Genomic DNA, 19,661 nt, shown 5'->3' on the forward strand with positions numbered 1-19,661 from the left:
ACTCAAGTTGGGGATTGTATCATATCCCATCTTGTCTCTAGCATGATGGGGATTTTAGCCAAAGTCAAGTGTGCTTTGAGGGAGCCATCCATCTCAACCTCCTTCACTGGAGGCCCACATTGTGATCTTTGGATGCAATTCCTTAGCGTTCTGGTCTTTGGCACTCCTTCGTTTTCCACAATGAGGCCACCACTCATTGATGGGGCTTCGGGTCCTTTGGCACGCTCTTGATCCTCTATGTTCAGATGTTGCTTACGAAGTTGTCTTGGTCCTCTCCCAGGTCATCGGCCATGAACCTGCCACCAACGTTTCGCCACATATCCTCCTCAATGGCGATCAGTGGCCACAACTCCTAGTGTTTGCTAGATGTGTGGCCATCCATGTGCCCTTTCCCTGCATGTTTGTGAGCGGCACATATAATCTAGGGCATTTTCCCCCCTCCTGAGGTTTCTATTAACTTCTTTTAATCAACAGCATGCTTTTTATTTCACCCAAAAAAACAGACATCGTCCAAAGGGCAAAATTGTATTGCTTACAATTTAAAAGCAGTAAAATAAAAATAACACAGAAGCAAATCTGGGTTTTCAGTGAACTATCACGGTGTAACCTCAAAACTTACAATTCCAGATTGTATAATAAACTTGTTCATATCCAGAAGGTGATCATGCAAATTCTTCAATTAGCACCACAAGCCACAAGATGGGGGCAAGTTAAATAGCATGCGATAAAATCGGAGCACTCAGTTTCTAAGTTTGACAATTGTACAAGGCACTTGTAAAATCCATAGCAATTCTGCTGGTATAACCAGTCCCATCGCCACAATAGGAATGCTTAATCACCCACTGGAGAAGTCTGGTTCATACCTCCATACGGCAAAAAATGGGCATCAAGACCATCAGGAAAGTGGATAGATTTCTATAACCACGGGGACCCAATCTGTGGTCAGCCCAATGATTCTTAATTTACCAAATCAGCTGCTAGATAATTGAGTGCTTTGTCAGCCAGGCTGGAAGATAATGACCACCATGTTTTCTGCCTCCAATAGCCAAAATACAGTTTACAGTAGTGATATAGCCTCCCCCATAATCACTTGTATTACATGTGTTGTAAGCAAATCTGCCTTTTGTTGTATCAAGACTGATGGTTTTGGTAAGAGTAGTCGCTCCCCCTCCCTGTATATCCATACCCTCTTCCATAGTAGCCACCATGACCACGAGGACCTCCACCACGGGGGCCTCCCCTTCCTCCACCCCGCATGCCCATAGGTCGATGCCTTGCAGAGTCACCAAATGTCTACAAACAGTTTCTTATCATTAGTGCTGAATGTCAAGCAACGTGGTAAGATTATAGATGCAATGACAATACCTCTCTGTCTATTTTTCTCTGCTCATAGAATTTGATTCTTCCATTTCTAGCTCCATTATCAATTGTGTTGTTTGAGAGTGAATCAAAAAATTCATCTTTGACATACACAGGCTTCACAAAAGAGGCTAATCAGCATCGACAAGACATTGATGATTCATAAATAGCAACCCATGAAAAATACATACCTTAACCTCTGGTTTTCCAGGAGACACCACATCGTCTTCTACAATGTTGTCATCATATTCATTTGGATTGTCAGCAAACTATCCATTGCTTTTACCTAGATGGTCGTCCCATACTTCATCTTTGTTGAATTTCTCATTCATAGCCATGAAATCAAAGTCCTCTGCAAACTTGGCTACGGGACGTGCTTGCTAGAGAGGGAAATAAGTAAGACTGTATCAGACATGATTGCTGTGGATGGGAAATTAGTAAGACTACATTCCACTATTTTAAAGAAGAATACATCGATCATAATAATATATATAAATGATTTAATTCAAGCTATTAGATGCATGTGCAATTGACAGTTAAGTTAGCTGATCACAAGACATACCCCCTCTTGGATAATATTATGGACTAGTAAAACCTAATTTGTATTCACTCTTTTAAAGAATCTAAAATACGTTACGACAATGACACCCAGCTAGTTGCATTGTTCTGCAAAACACTGGAAAAAATATGCTTCGAGCAACCAAATTCATCCCCATTACATAGCTTTGGCACTACTCGAATACTAGAGAGAAGAGAGCAGATCCATCTCTCTAGTATCTACTCTGTTGTGCTACATTATTTAGTAGGCATTCCATGTCAAAATTGCCATAGTTCTAGCAAATAGAAATATGTATTTGCTTGTTGCAACAATCCACAAGTAATGAACAGTGAGGTTGTTGTCTATTGGTGCTTTCACGAGCATGCTGGTGAAATTAAAAAATGTATAAGCATTTAATACCAATAATGTGCAACCTTTGTCCAAAATTAACTGTCGCAGAAATGAGTGTATCTAGACGCGTTTCGCTGTGTAGATACTAGATAAACTCATTTCGGCGACAGTTAATTCCAGACAGAGGGAGCGGTAATAGAAGATGTACTATTTCACAAATACTATCTCTGAAATATTGAATACCATCAGGTCACCCTTGATGTTTACAAAGTTCAAGAAAAAGAAAGACTGATAGTTAAATGTTCCAAATGTTGTTCTAGAAAAAATGTTACAAACCCGGTTAGTACTATATATAAAGCAATAACTTCAAAAGAATTAATGATTCCAGATTTGAAAAGCTTCAAGACAGCAAATCTTGTATTACTAAAAACGCATACCCGATTTGCTCTTCCCCGACCTCTTCCATGGCCTCGGCCTCTATTATTGTACTGAGCATATGAGGAAGCTTCAACAGGCTGAAATAAAAGTATTAAATACAAAGGGACTAATCACAATGTAGAAGAAACAGATTACTTGCTTAGTGAAATAAGTAGTAGCCTTCAGTTCAACTATTAGTAATCAAACATTCAATATTACCTTCTGACGAATGGGCTTTGGTGGTGGCAACAGAGGCTCCTTATTTTCAGATGGAGACCCCACATGTTTAGCCTTCAGTTCAGTCTGCTTAGCGTCTTTCTTTTCATTATTTGGCTCTAGCTGTCGTGATGATATAACAAGAAGCAACCTGCGAGTGTGAACCTGCAAAAGAATTGGCATGTGCGGATGTAGTTGTAGAGGCAGTCTGAGAGGATGAAACCACGTAAGGAGACTTATAAGATGGAGCGGATGGAGCCGTAGAGGCTGCCTGAGTGGATGAAACCACAGATGGAGACTTATAAGATGTAGCCACATCAGTAGTTTGCATGGTCTGTGATGAAGTCACGGAATTAGTTGGCAAAAGTTGTCCAGGAGTGACCAATGCAATTGACTCCGCAACAGTGATTGCACTAGATGCAATGTCAGCAGTTGGTGGTTGAGAAGTTTGATAAGTTGACATAGAAACAGGTATATTTTCAGGCTTGTCACCGCTAAGACAAGCCACACTACTGTCAGGTAGAACAACTGGCTTATTCTTCACTACAGAAGGCATGCCTTGGGATAGGGGGGTGCTGGTTTCAATTGTGGAAGTGGAAGGGTTGACAGGTGGGGGCGTTAAACCCACAGAGAATGTAGAAGCAAAAACAGATGACAACTTATTTGGCAGCCGGCTCACTTGGGTTTCAGTTGTAGATGCACTTGATGAAGCACTTGATGAGGCAGGAACTGACAACAATGTAGATGCAGATGCACCTAAAGTTTGGCTTTAACTGTTACTAGGTTGCAGTAAATAAGGAAAGTAGGGCATGCTTGGAAAGCCAGCTGGCAAAGATGCGTTGAGTCCAGGATATTGTACAAACTGCTGAAGGGCCTGTGGAACTGTCAAACCATGTGGGGGGCGAAGAAAGGGTGGTTGCTGCAAATGAGCAAACCCAGTTGGTGCAGTGTAGTATCCTGGCGAGTACATTGATGGCATTGCAAGGCCACTTCCATTGACAGATGATGGCATAGATGAAGAGTTCCATGTAGGTAAGCTATGTAGAGGTTGAAATGGATTCCCTTGAAATGGTGGTGGCATCTGAATTCCGGACTGAACATTTTGTGAGGTAGGAGGCAAATTGCCTTGAAATGGAGGTGGCATTTGAATCCCTGATTGAACATTTTGGGAGGTAGGGGCGAATTCCCTTGATATGGGGGTGGTATCCGAAGTCCTGCTTGCACATTTTGCGAGGTAGGAGGCAAATTTGAAGGAAATATGCCCTAGAGGCAATAATAAAGTTGTTATTTACATTTCCTTATATCATGATAAATGTTTATTATTCATGCTAGAATTGTATTAACCGAGAACTTAGTACATGTGTGAATACATAGACAAACAGAGTGTCCCTAGTATGCCTCTACTAGACTAGCTCGTTAATCAAAGATGGTTAAGTTTCCTAGTCATAGACATGTGTTGTCATTTGATGAACAGGATCACATCATTAGAGAATGATGTGATGGACAAGACCCATCCGTTAGCTTAGCAATATGATCGTTTAGTTTATTGCTATTGATTTCTTCATGACTTATACATGTTCCTATGACTATGAGATTATGCAACTCCCGAATACCGGAGGAACACTTAGTGTGCCATCAAACGTCACAACGTAACTGGGTGATTATAAAGATGTTCTATAGGTGTTTACGATGGTGTTTGTTGAGTTGCCATAGATCGAGATTAGGATTTGTCACTCCGATTGTCGGAGAGGTACTGGGCCCTCTCGGTAATGCACATCGCTATAAGCCTTGCAAGCAATGTGACCAATGAGTTAGTTGCGGGATGATGCACTGCGGAACGAGTAAAGAGACTTGCTGGTAATGAGATTGAACTAGGTATGATGATACCGACGATCGAATCTCGGGCAAGTAACATACCGATGACAAAGGGAACAACGTATGTTGTTGTACGGTTTGACCGATAAAGATCTTCGTAGAATATGTAGGAACCAATATGAGCATCCAGGTTCCGCTGTTGGTTATTGATCAGAGAAGTGTCGCTGGCATGTCTACATAGTTCTCAAACCCATAGGGTCCGCACGCTTAACGTTCGATGACGATTGGTATTATGAGTTTATGTGATTTGATGTACCGAAGATTTTTCGGAGTCCCGGATGAGATCACGGACATGACGAGGAGTCTCTAAATGGTCAAGACATAAAGATTGATATATTGGACCATGTTGTTCGGACACCGGAAGTGTTCCGGAGAGTTTCGGATAAAACCGGAGTGCTAGAGGGTTACCGGAACCCCCCGGGAAGTTAATGGGCCATCATGGGCCTCAGAGGAGAGAGGGACGGCCAGGAGGTGGTGCGCGCCACAGTTCGAATTGGACAAGGGGTGGGGGCGGCGTCCCCCTCCTTCCTTATCTCCCCTTCCTCCTTCCTTCCCCTCCTTGTTGGACTAGGAAAGGGGGGGAACCTATTCCTAGTAGGAGTAGGATTCCCCCCTTGGGGTGCTCCCCTTGAGGCCGGCCGCCCCCCTCCTCCCCTCCTTTATATACGGGGGAGGGGGCACCCATAGACACACAAGTTGATTTCTTAGCCGTGTGCGGTGCCCCCCTTCCACAGATTTCCACCTCGGTCATATTTGTCGTAGTGCTTAGGCGAAGCCCTGCGTCGGTAACTTCATCATCACCATCACCACGCCATCGTGCTGATGAAACTCTCCCTCAGCCTCAGCTGGATCTAGAGTTTGAGGGACGTCATCGAGCTGAACGTGTGCAGATCACGGAGGTGTCGTGCGTTCGGTACTTGATCGGTTGGATCGTGAAGACGTTCGACTACATCAACCGCGTTACTAAACGCTCCCGCTTTCGGTCTACGAGGGTACGTGGACACACTCTCCCCGCTCGTTGCTATGTTTCTCCTAGATAGATCTTGCGTTATCGTAGGAAAATTTTCAAATACTATGTTCCCCAACAAAATTCCCTTGAAATGGTGGTGGCATCTGAATGCCTGGCTGCACATTTTGTGAGGTAGGAGGCAAATTCCCTTGAAATGGAGGTGGCATCTGAATTCCTGACTGGACATTTTGTGGGGTAGGATGCAAATTCCCTTGAGATGGTGGTGGCAGCTGAACCATTGACTGAACATTTTGTGAGGTAGGTTCATCTATTGTTGTGCTTGCAGCAGGAGGCAAGTTTGTTGACGATGAGGAAGGACGAGCATAATGTGACTACACAAACAGAAAATCACGGTGAGCACAAAACAGAGCCTTGGATATCTAAGTAATCTAAAACAAGACTTCAAACAGAAAAAACAATAAAAGGTGTCTACTTTTTAAACAACCAGGGAGCAACATTTACCTGAATAATAGCTGGATCATTGTGTAAAGAAGCAGGCTGAGCTGGTGGAGAGGATTTGACTTTTAAATCCTGAAGTAAAGCAACTAAAGGTAAGACAACAACTATGAAGATATTTAAGACAGGACTAACAGACTATACTCGGTACAGTAGTGATGAAAGTAGTATAGAAACCAAGGACATTTATCATGTCTTTGTCCTTCTCCAGATCTGACCCAGTATCATATATGTGTTCAAAACGCTTATGGACAGGGTTGTTCAGATCTTGACTCGAGAACTCTTTACGAACCTATGATCTTGTTTCGAGCATTCTGAAACTAGTCCCGTGTAGGATGTAAATAAAGTAAAAACATATAGAATAATGATCTAAATGTCATAATCTCTAGAATGACAGTTTTTAAGGTACCCTAACAATGATCCTGCGAACCCAAATCAGCTAGCATGAAAATGAACCTGCTAGGATCCCAATCTTGGCAAGCTTGCTAATGAGCGTCTATCATCCCACAATTTTCCATCAATGCTCAAATCTAATAAAATACTCCCTCCGCCTGGAACTAGTTGACGCTCAGACAGATGTATGTAGACGTATTTGAGTGCTAGATACATCTGTTGGAGCATCAACTAATTCTAGACAGAGGATAGGTACATAATAGGAGCTCAAACAGATGTATCTACACGTATTGTAGTGCTAGATACATCTGTTTGAGCGTCAACTAATTACAGACAGAGGAAGTACCACATAGCTAAGGTTTATAAACCTCTAACTAATCAACTTCCCATTTTGGTTGTGCCAAACTTGGGATTGCAAAATAATTAAGTTGCTTTCCAACATTTCCCATAAACCTTTTTGAACGTGGTGTGAGGAAAGCATGTGGTGAAATTTCCAAATTCTACCATGTCAAACCAGAAAAAAAAATAGATGTGCAATGTAATAACAACGTACGGATATAGCTACAAACTATACAAGTATTGAACATATTCTGATTACTACTTCAATTCTAACAGCAAAAACATGGCAAGAAATTGTAGTAATGTATCTGATTTCCATCAATCATCATTACCTTTATATCACTTCCTCGAAAGAGTATGTATTCATATATCTTATCACTAGCAGGAATCTGTTGACCATCCTTCTTACGACCTTCACTTCCAAATGAACGAACTGCGATGTAGTACAATACAGAATAGTCCAGTAAAAATGTGAATATGCCACATGAGAAGAATTACTTAAACTTAGTGACTTCCAGACTCCAATCTCTTATTGATGTATGGACAAAATATTGTTCAGACGTCAAAATTTCTTGCAGCAAACATTTCCTAATGGATCCCACTTCTACGTAGATCAAATATAGTTAGCTCCTATTATGTACCTATCCAAGTATGGGAGAAAGATCAGGAAGGTCGAACATATGTCTATAAGAGAAAATTTTGCTTCTTCAGCGCTACTAAAAAAATGTGTGGCCTTTACTGTTTGCCAACCATTCCCAAAAAGGAAAAATCTATGAAGTGGAATATGTTGCCAAAAATTAAAGCCTTTGCTTGCTTGTCCATAATTGATAGTTAAACAAATGCGCGCACAGACACAATGGGGGCCTTGAACATGCATTAATCCACACTCCAAACATGGCAAAGGTTCCAAGCCCCTTTCAGCTGTACAACAACATCCCGAATATAAACTCTCACAAGATTTGGCGCGAAGTCATTAATGTTAATGTGTTGCTACTTGCAATTTGATTACTGTAAATGGACAGAAAATAGAAGACTTTCAAGTGGTTATGTGCTTGTGTAACGCCAGGATAATTAAGCTACAGTGAACCTATGTTAATGATGTCACGTCACCTCCGCTACTGTTGCTAATCTATCGTTAGTTCAAAAACCGATTCAAAAATCAATTCAAAATATGGCAAACAACAAAAGTTTTCAAACATTGAAACAAAAATGTTCGGTTGGTGCCAAATATTGCACTGATAATTATTGTGGAGAAATTTTTTTTATAGAAAATTCCTAAATATTTTAAAGTGAAATAAAATATAAAAGAAAATAAATAAAAAGAAAAGGTGAAAATAAAACAAAAGAAAAGAAAAACAAAGAAAAGCCCCCCACTAGGCCAACCAGCCCAGCTGGCCACCAGGCCGGCCCAAGAAGCTCACCCCCACTCCTCTCCTTATCCCCTGGACCCCGAAACCCTAGCCCAACTGCCCCACGAACCCCACTCACTCCTCCCTCTCTCCCCCGACTGGATCGGGATCGGGCGACCCCGACCCCGTCGCCGCGCCGTCGCAGCCACCTCGTCGACGTCGCATCGCCACCCCCTGGAGAACCACCTCGTCGGACTGCCTCCCCGTCTTCGACGCCGTCGTCCCCGTCGTCCTCCCCACGCCCCACTGCCCCGTTCCCTGCGACCCGCCGTTAGATCCCTTCCTTCCCCTCTGTCGCCGGCGCCGTCCACAGCACGCACGCGCACACCGTCCCATAGACGCGCCAAGCCGCGCCCCCTGCACGTGCCTGTGCGTGCACACCCGCAGCCGCCTGTGGCCTTGCCCCCTGCTGCTAGTCCGCCGTAGCCGCTCACCACGCCCCGGCCCCTTCTCCCTCCCCGCTGTGCCGTCCACCACTGGCTCGCGCCCTACCTCGCCCTCACGCGCGCGCTTGGGATGGCCCTGTCGCCGGAGCCCCTGGCTCGCTTGCCGGCCCGACCACGCCGCCCCTGCTGCTGCTGCCGGCTGCTGCAACCGCCGCGCGCCTTTCTCGCGCTGACCGCGCCCGCTCGCCGCTGACCCCGCTCTTGGCCTTCTCGCTGCACACCCCGGCGACGCCCGCTGTTGCCTACGACCGCGGCCATGACCACCGGCGCACCGCCCCGGCGCCCCACTTCTCCCGCTGCCCCGCCGCGCCTCGCCGACCCCTCCTTGCTCGCTGCCGTTCGCCGAGCCCCCCTCCTGCCCCCGCCGCCGATGGCCCCGGCCTCGCATCGCTAACGGGCGGGCTGTGGCTACGCCCACATGCCCGTCCCCAGCGCCCGCTAGGCCCCCTCTAGGCCACTGCCGAACAGGGCCACTGCCCAGGACATTTAAAAAAGAATTAATTAAAAAGTATAAATAAAATAAATTGATTAATTAATTAACTTAACTAATCCTGTCTAATTAACCTAATCAATTAACTAACCTAACTAATCCGTTAATTAAACTAATTAAATTGGTTAATTAGTTAGCAGTGTATGACATGCGGGACCCACACATCAGTTTGACCAATCAAGTCATGATGACGTCGGCAAACACTATTCTGGATAATGTGAATTTAAAATAATTAAATAAATCCTAAAAATGATTTAAATCTTTGAAAATTAATATAAAATAAACCGTAGGTCGGATAGAAAAACTTTGTACATGAAAGTTACTCAAAACGACGAGACAAATCCGGATACGCAGTCTATCCGTCCTCCACACATACCTAACATAGCAAACACGCAACTTCCCCCCTTCGATTCATTTGTCCGAAAATGCGAAATACCGGGGATACTTTCCCGGATGTTTCCCCCCTTCGCCGATATCACCTCCTAGTGCGTTAGGGCACATCTAGCACCTTTACTTGTCATGTCATGCATCGATATGCATTGTATTCATTGTTTCTCCCCCCTCTTCTCTCCGGTAGACTACGAGACTGACGTCGCTGCTGGAGCCCCGGTCGACTACGTTGTTGACGACCCCTACTTGCCAGAGCAACCAGGCAAGCCCCCCTTGATCACCAGATATCGCATATTCTTCTCTCTACTGTTTGCATTAGAGTAGTGTAGCATGTTACTGCTTTCGGTTAATCCTATTCTATTGCATAGCCTGTCATTGTTGCTACAGTCGTTGATACCTTACCTGCAATCCTAAATGCCTAGTATAGGATGCTAGGTTATCATCAGTGACCCTACATTCTTATCCGTCTGCCATGATATACTGTCAGGCTGTGATCACTAGGGAGGTGATCACGGGTATATATTATATATTTTATACATGATACATGTGATGACTAAAGACGGGTCAGCTCGTAGAGTACCCGCGAGTGATTCACGAATTGGGGCTGAAAGGATCTTTGTCCCAACGGCCCTCTGGGTGGATCTTTGTGGCGGAGCGACAGGGCAGGTTGAGACCACCTAGGAGAGAGGTGGGCCTGGTCCTGGTCGGCGTCCGTGGTTACTTCTAAATAACACGCTTAACGAGATCTTGGTATTTGATCTGAGTTTGGCCACTGGCCTATATGCACTAACCAACTACGCGGGAACAGTTCTGGGCACTCAACGTCATGGTATCAGCCGAAGCCTTCGCGACGTCAGCTACTGAGCGACGCGCGCCGGGTTGGACCGTGTAACGCAACTTCCTTGGAAATGGAGGTTGCTAGGTCTGCTCACCGGCCACCCTCGCAACATGTAGGTGTGCAATGGGTGATGGGCCCAGACCCCTGCGTCATAGGATTTAGACCGGCGTGCTGACCTCTCTATTGTACCTAGGTGGGGCTGCGACGTGTTGATCTTCCGAGGCCGGGCACAACCCAGGAAAGTGTGTCCAGCCAAAGGGGATCGAGCGTGTTGGGAAATGTGGTGCACCCCTGCAGGGAAGTTTATCTATTCGAATAGACGTGTCCCTCGGTAAAAGGACGACCCGGAGTTGTACCTTGACCTTATGACAACTAGAACCGGATACTTAATAAAATTCACCCTTCCAAGTGCCAGATACAACCCGGTGATCGCTCTCTGACAGGGCAATGAGGGGAGGATCGCCGGGTAGGATTATGCTATACGATGCTACTTGGTGAACTTACCATCTACTCTCTTCTATATGCTTTAAGATGGAGGCTGCCAGAAGCGTAGTCTTCGATAGGACTAGCTATCCCCCTCTTATTCTGGCATTCTGCAGTTCAGTCCACATATGTTACCCTTTTCCATTTGATACCAATGCATACATATGTAGTGTAGCTCCTTGTTTGCGAGTACTTTGGATGAGTACTCACGGTTGCTTTTCTCCCCCCTTTTCCCCTTTCTATACCCAGTTGTTGTAACCAGACGTTGGAGTCTAGGAGCCAGACGCCACCATCGACGACGACTCCTACTACTATGGAGGTGCCCACTACTACGTATAGGCCGCTGACGACGACCATGAGTAGTTTAGGAGGATCCCAGGCAGGAGGCATGCGCCTCTTTCGATATGTATCCCAGTTTGTGCTAGCCATCTTATGGCAACTTGTTTACCTATGTATGTACTCAGATATTGTTGCTTCCGCTGACTCATCTATGATTGAGCTCTTGTATTCGATCCCTCGAGGCCCCTGGCTTGTAATATGATGCTTGTATGACTTATTTTATTTGTAGAGTTGTGTTGTGATATCTTCCCGCGAATCCCTGATCTTGATCATACACGTTTGCGTGTATGTTTAGTGTACGATTGAATCGGGGGCGTCACAAGTTAGTATCAGAGCCGACTGCCTGTGGGAATCCCCTTCCACACTCCTTGGCCGAAGTCAAGTCTAGACATTACAAAACTTTTACTAACATGGTTGTGTGTCTTACGGGCTCACGTAGCGATTTGGGTGGTATTAGGATCTTTTACTCCTCAATTTTACTCTGGAAGTCTGAACTCTCTTCTACTCGGGTTAAACAAATTTACTAACTCTAACATTAGGATCCCGTGACCACGTTCATCCCAAAGTTGGATAAGCCCAGGTTATCCGTTAGAGTAGTATATTGAATAATATCCACACTGTCATTTGACTCCTTTGAAACATCTTTGTTTTCAGATGGAACCCACGAGGCAGCTCGTGCGCCACACGATGGCCATTGGTGTCTCAGGATCACCTGCTGTGTTAGCTGAGATGATGACCTATCTTGGTTATGGCTGGCACCCTGAGTACACCGGGTACGAGCAGTACCAGGACTTTAACCAGGAGCAGTACCATGCCATCGTCCACCTCTACTCTCGGGAGTATGACTCCACTATTGTGTTGCACATTGCTCATGGTGTTGGAGTGACTATCGCTATGGCAGTACACGATGCTGCCTATGCTGCTCTCACACGTCTTCGTGGAGAGTATCGGGAATTGGACACCTCCCCTTTTAGGCATATTGCTATCGCGTCCGGCGTTGGTGTGGAGGGACACCACACTGTTGCCTACTCCACTGTCACCCGAGAGCCCTTCTACCATCCGAACCTGGTTCTGCATGCTGATGGGCTAGATAGAGCTAACCGAGCTCTTCACTACGAGTTGTACACCACCCGTCAGCACCTTTACCGTGCTGTAATGTTGTTGCACCCCCTTGTTCGATCTGGTGATCTGCCGCGTTCTGTGATCTACCCAGCCAGGACCATGATGCCCCAGGGTGTCGGCTGGCCAGATGTGGGAGGCTACTCTCCCGCACTTGGTCCTCTTCTGCCACCTGAGCGTCGGGTTCTGCACCAGAGTATCCGCAGACCCCAGGCTACTGACGTGGAGGACTTCCCGCCGCGTCACTACTAGCTGTCAGGCTACACCTACCTCCACAGTTCCTCTTGGGACTGATGTAGGCTTGCTTATTAGTATTAGATGCATTCGTCGTGAGCCCGCGTGCCGCCTATGATGTTCTTAGTCTATGTACCGAACTCTGTGTACCGAACTCTATGCATGATCCCTTTTGTCAGATATGTCGACTACTATGTAGTAACTATCGTTCTTCTTTCCTTGTGCATGCTTCATCGTGAATGATGCTTGTCTTTGCAAATTTCTCAATGCTGAACTACCCCTGTTATATTTTAGCAGGATGGTTAGACCAGGTGGTCGTGGTGGCAACGCCCCACCACCGCCCGAGTACATGGCTGGTATGATCCAATAGTTCGAGCTGAATCGCCAGTTCATGGAGAATATGATGGCTCAGTTTCCTCGCCCCAATATGAACCAGCAGCCAGCCTAAGTGACTCTGCAGGATTTCATGTGCCTCAACCCAATTGTGTACCACAACTCAACTTAGCCTCTAGATGCTGATGACTAGCTCCGTGTCATCACCTATGAGATGGAGTCTGCTGATGTAGCCCCTGCCAGCTATGTCACCTTTGCTTCCTTCTTATTGATGGGACCCGCTGCTCAATGGTGGGACAGCCACAGGCGTACTCTGCCGGTTGGATCAATCATCACCTGGCCAGACTTTCCAAGCTGCTTTCCGTGCCCGCTTCATTCCTCAGGGAGTCATGGACCGGAAGAAGCGTGAGTTCCGCAACCTCACCCAGGGCAACAAAACTGTGGAAACTTATCAGCGGGAGTTTCTGGACTTACCCCGCTATGCTGAAGAGGACATTGCAACTGATGCACGCAGACAGGAGAAGTTCCATGATGGCCTTCAAGCTGACATCAAGCTCGCACTTCTAGTGCATGACTTTACTGATTTCGCCACCTTGGTGAACAAGGCCATCAATGTCGAAACTGGTCTGCAGGAACACCAGAGCTCTCACAGGCGCAACCGTGACACAGACTCATCTTCGGGCCCGCCCTCGCAGAAGCGTAGAATATGGATTCCCAACAACATGTACCAGCCAACTGCACCTGCTCCAAGGCAGTCCTATGTTGCACCGCGTCTGCCTCCCCCCACCATCTAGGCAGCCAAGACTTCCAGCTCCACCACCCTGAGCTCCTGTTCCCACTCCCAGTAATGGTCTGTGCTATAAGTGTGGTCAACTAGGTCACCTTGCCAGAAACTGCTATCAGAATCAGAACCAGAATCAACTGGCCCTTCCCGCAGCTGGCTGTGGAAACAACCAGGCCCGCAACAACAATGCCAAGCCTTATGGTCATGTTCATGCCAATCATGTTGATCTCAATGAAGCTCAAGACCAGCCTGCTACTGTGATGGGTACACTCCTCATAAATTCAGTACCAGCATCTATTTTATTGGATACAGGTGCATCACATTCATTCATGTCAGAGGATTTTGCATTCATGCATGGCATTAAAAGCGAAGACATGAACACTTCGCTATTAGTACACACCCCCGCGGGCCAATGTCGGACCTCCATGATTTGCAACGACGTCCCCGTTGAAATCGAAGGACTAGAATTCCTTGTCTCTCCCATCGTACTGAAGTCTTGTAGCATTGACCTCATTCTAGGGATGGATTGGTTGAAAGCGCATACTGCTTCTATAGTTTGCGCCACTAAAACCGTCCATCTGCTACACCCTTCTGATGAAATAGTTACTTACCAGGCTCATCTGGTTCGAAATGCCGACGCACGGCTTTATGCCTTGAATGCTTTGAACGCTGCACCACTCAAGGGCATTGAAAACATTCCCGTCATTCGAAAATTCCAAGACGTCTTTCTGGAAGAACTTCCAGGAATTCCCCCTGCTAGAGTTGTCGAATTCATCATCGACTTGAAACCAGGCACCACCCCTATAGCCAAACGACCCTACAAGATGCCACCGCATGAACTCATTGAGCTTAAGGAGGAAACTGACAAATCTCTTCGCAAAGGTTTCATTCGCCGTAGTTACTCTCCTTGGGGAGCACCTTCTCTCTTTGTTAAGAAGAAGGATGGGATGAACCGATTAGTCCAAGACTACCGTCCTATTAACCAAGCCACCATTCAGAACAAATATCCCCTCCCTCGGATCAATGATCTTTATGATCAACTGCCTGGTTCATCAGTGTTCTCCAAACTCGACTTGAGGTTGGGTTACCACCAGATCCGTGTTCGTGAAGAGGATATCCCAAAGACCGCCTTCGTGACTCGATATGGATCATACGAGTACACCGTCATGTCATTCAGCTTAATGAATGCTCCAACCACCTTCTCTCGTCTGATGAACTATATATTCATGGATTACCTCGACAAGTTCGTCATGGTTTATCTTGATGATATCCTTGTATTTTCCAAGAACAAAGAAGAACATGCTGAACATCTTCGTCTTGTGCTGGAAAATCTTCGAGAGCATCAACTCTACGCTAAGTATTCCAAGTGTGAATTCTAGCTACCCGAAGTAACCTATCTTGGGCATGTCATCTCCAAGGATGGTATTGTCGTCAACCCTGAACGAGTCCAGGCTATTCTCGATTGGACTCCTTCGAAGAATGTTAAGCAAGTCAAAAGTTTTCTCGGACTCGCCACCTATTGTCGTCGATTTGTCGAGAACTTCTCCAAGATCGCCAGGCCTCTGACTAACCTGTTTCATAAGGACGCCAAGTTCTAATGGACAGACAAGTGTCAGGAAAGTTTCCAGGCACTCAAAGACAAGTTGACTTTTGCCCCAGTGATTGCTCCACCTGATACTAAGTAGGATTTCGTCATTTACTACGATGCTTCCCGTCAAGGATTAGGTTGTGTCCTAATGCAAGAGCGTAGAGTGATTGCTTATGCCTCTCGTCAACTGCACCCTCACGAAGAAAACTACACAGTTCACGACCTCGAGCTTGCTGTTGTCATTCATGCTCTGAAGCAGTGGCGACATTACCTTCTCGGTAATCATTGCGAGATCTTCATCGACCACCAAAGTCTGAAGTATCTGTTTACTCAGCCAGACCTGAACCTCCGTCGGCAGAGATGGATGGAGACTGTTGCAGACTTTAACGTGGGTATATCCTATACCCCAGGCAAGGCTAATGTAATGGCTGATGCCTTGAACCACAAGTCTTACTACAACCACCTCCAGGTTCGAAAAGTTCAGCCCTCGCTTGTCAAAGATTTTAGGAAGCTGAACCTTCATATTGTTCCTCGCTCCCTGATACGTCTCCAACGTATCTATAATTTTTGATTGCTCCATGCTATATTATCTACTGTTTTGGACATTATTGGGCTTTATTGTCCACTTTTATATTATTTTTGGGACTAACCTATTAACCGGAGGCCCAGCCCAGACTTGCTGTTTTTTTTGCCTGTTTTAGGGTTTCGAAGAAAAGGAATATCAAACGGAGTCCAAACGGAATGAAATCTTCGGGAACGTGATTTTCTCAACGAACAAGACCCAGGAGACTTGGACCCTACATCAAGACACAAAAGAGGAGGCCACGAGGTAGGGGTGCGCCTACCCCCCCCCCCCCCCCAGGTGCGCCCTCCACCCTCATGGCCCCCCTGCTGCTCCACCGACGTACTCCTTCCTCCTATATATACCTACGTACCCCCAAACGATCATATACAGAGCCAAAAACCTAATTCCACCGCCGCAACTTTCTGTATCCACGAGATCCCATCTTGGGGCCTGTTCCGGAGCTCCGCCGGAGGGGGCATCGATCACGGAGGGCTTCTACATCAACACCATAGCCCCTCCGATGAAGTGTGAGTAGTTTACCTCAGACCTTCGGGTCCATAGTTATTAGCTAGATGGCTTCTTATCTCTTTTTGGATCTCAATACAATGTTCTCCCCCTCTCTTGTGGAGAACTATTTGATGTAATCTTCTTTTTGCGGTGTGTTTGTTGAGACCGATGAATTGTGGGTTTATGATCAAGTCTATCTATGAATAATATTTGAATCTTCTCTGAATTCCTTTATGTATGATTGGTTATCTTTGCAAGTCTCTTCGAATTATCAGTTTGGTTTGGCCTACTAGATTGATCTTTCTTGCAATGGGAGAAGTGCTTAGCTTTGGGTTCAATCTTGCGGTGTCCTTTCCCAGTGACAGTAGGGGCAGCAAGGCACGTATTGTATTGTTACCATCGAGGATAACAAGATGGGGTTTTCATCATATTGCATGCGTCTATCCCTCTACATCATGTCATCTTGCTTAAGGCGTTACTCTGTTTTTAACTTAATACTCTAGATGCATGCTGGATAGCGGTCGATGAGTCGAGTAATAGTAGTAGATGCAGGCAGGAGTCGGTCTACTTGTCTCGGACGTGATGCCTATATACATGATCATACCTAGATATTCTCATAACTATGCTCATTTCTGTCAATTGCTCAACAGTAATTTGTTCACCCACCGTAGAATACTTATGCTCTCGAGAGAAGCCACTAGTGAAACCTATGGCCCTCGGATCTATCTTCATCATATTAATCTCCTACTACTTAGTTATTTCCTTTGCTTTTTTACTTTGCCTTTATTTTACTTTGCATCTTTATCACAAAAATACCAAAAATATTATCTTATCATATCTATCAGATCTCACTCTCGTAAGTGGGCGTGTAGGGATTGACAACCCCTATTTGCGTTGGTTGCGAGGATTTATTTGTTTTGTGCAGGTACGAGGGACTCGCGCGTAGCCTCCTACTGGATTGATACCTTGGTTCTCAAAAACTGAGGGAAATACTTACACTACTTTGGCGCATCATCCCTTCCTCTTCGGGAAAAACCAACGCAGTGCTCAAGAGGTAGCAAGAAGGATTTCTGGCGCCGTTTCCGGGGAGGTCTACGCAAAAGTCAACATACCAAGTACCCATCACATACCCTTATCTCCCGCATTACATTATTTGCCATTTGCCTCTCGTTTTCCTCTCCCCCACTTCACCCTTGCCGTTTTATTCGCCCTCTCTCTCTATCCTCCCTCTCTTTCTCTATTTGCCTCTTTTTGCCCACTTGCTTTTTGTTTGCTTGTGTGTTAGTTTGCTTGCTTCTCATGATGGCTCAAGATAATACTAAATTGTGTGACTTCACCAATACCAACAACAATGATTTTATTAGCACTTCGATTGCTCCTCTTACCGATGCTGAATCTTGTGAAATTAATACTGCTTTGCTGAATCATGTCATGAAAGATCCGTTTTCCGGCCTTCCTAGTGAAGATGCCGCTACCCATCTAACTAGCTTCGTTGATTTGTGTGATATGCAAAAGAAGAAAGATGTGGATAATGATATTGTTAAATTGAAACTATTTCCTTTTCCGCTTAGAGATCATGCTAAAGCTTGGTTTTCGATCTTGTGCCTAAAAATTTGATAATCAATAAAAATGAAGAAATTCCTAAGTATGGTAGATGCCTCATTGAAGAATTTCCTACCAAAGATGACAATACCTAGATCTATCCTTGCTTGTTATGCCTAGCTAGGGGCGTTAAACGATAGCGCTTGTTGGGAGGCAACCCAATTTTATTTTTATTCCTTTCTTTTTGATCCTGTTTAGTAATAAATAATTTATCTAGCCTCTGTTTTGGTTGTGTTTTTTGTGTTTAATTAGTGTTCGTGCCAAGTAGAACCGTTGGGAAGACTTGGGGAGAGTCTTGTTACACTTGCTGTAAAAAATAGAAACTTTAGCGTTCACGAGAACTACTGCCATTTTTATTTGGAAAGTGATATTTAGTTGATTCTTTTTGCAGATGATTAATAGATATATTCCTCACGTCCAGAAGTTTATTTTAGAATTTTTGGGGTTCCAGATCTTGTTCTAGCTACAGATTACTACAGACTATTCTGTTTTTTGACAGATTCTGTTTTTCGTGTGTTGTTTGCTTATTTTGATGAATCTATGGCTAGTAAAGTAGTTTATAAACCATAGAGAAATTGGAATACAGTAGGTATATCACCAATATAAATAAAGAATGAGTTCATTACAGTACCTTGAAGTGGTCTTTTATTTTCTTTCGCTAACGGAGCTCACGAGATTTTCTACTTTAAGTTTTGTGTTGTGAAGTTTTTAAGTTTTGGGTAAAGATTTGATGGATTATGGAACAAGGAGTGGCAAGAGCCTAAGCTTGGGGATGCCCATGGCAGCCCCAAGATAATCTAAGGACACCTAAAAGCTAAAGCTTGGGGATGCCCCGGAAGGCATCCCCTCTTTCGTCTACTTCTATCGGTAACTTTACTTGGAGCTATATTTTTATTCGCCACATGATATGTGTTTTGCTTGGAGCGTCTTGTATGATTTGAGTCTTCACTTTTTAGTTTACCACAATCATCCTTGCTGTACACACCTTTTGAGAGAGCCATACAAGATTTGGAATTTGTTAGAATACTCTATGTGTTTCGCTTATATCTTTTGAATTATGTAGTTTTGCTCTAGTACCTCACTTATATCTTTTAGAGCACGGTGGTGGATTTGTTTTATAGAAACTATTGATCTCTCATGCTTCACTTAGATTATTTTGAGAGTCTTAAATAGCATGGTAATTTGCTTAAAATCCTAATATGCTTGGTATACAAGATTAATAATAAAACTTTCTTATGAGTGTGTTGAATACTATGAGAAGTTTGATGCTTGATAATTGTTTTGAGATATAAAGATGGTGAAAGTTGTGCTAGTTGAGTAGTTGTGACTTTGAGAAATACTTGTGTTAAAGTTTGTGATTCCCGTAGCATGCACGTATGGTGAATCGTTATGTGATGAAGTCGGAGCATGATTTATTTTTTGATTGTCTTCCTTATGAGTGGCGGTCGGGGACGAGCGATGGTATTTTCCTACCAATCTACCCCCCTAGGATCATGCGCGTAATACTTTGCTTTGATAACTTGTAGATTTTTGCAATAAGTATATGAGTTCTTTATGACTAATGTTGAGTCCATGGATTAT

General features: G+C 44.8%; 1 pseudogene across 1 annotated transcript in view; it reads right to left on the minus strand.

The window, feature by feature from the left end:
- Window positions 1-607: 607 nt before the first annotated feature.
- LOC125518670 (protein decapping 5-like) overlaps window positions 608-19,661 on the minus strand; it is a 95,381-nt pseudogene continuing 76,327 nt past the window's right edge. The window contains exons 2-9 of the transcript XR_015609839.1: window positions 7,286-7,386; window positions 6,228-6,296; window positions 5,843-6,097; window positions 2,885-4,144; window positions 2,686-2,763; window positions 1,551-1,739; window positions 1,366-1,476; window positions 608-1,293 (exon numbers count right to left, since the gene is read on the minus strand). The product of XR_015609839.1 is annotated as a protein decapping 5-like (transcript). The remainder of the gene's footprint in view (window positions 1,294-1,365; window positions 1,477-1,550; window positions 1,740-2,685; window positions 2,764-2,884; window positions 4,145-5,842; window positions 6,098-6,227; window positions 6,297-7,285; window positions 7,387-19,661) is intronic.

The sequence above is a fragment of the Triticum urartu genome, chromosome 7A, assembly GCF_056163025.1.
Source record: "Triticum urartu cultivar PI428250 chromosome 7A, HENAU_Tu73, whole genome shotgun sequence".
NCBI lineage: Eukaryota > Viridiplantae > Streptophyta > Magnoliopsida > Poales > Poaceae > Triticum > Triticum urartu.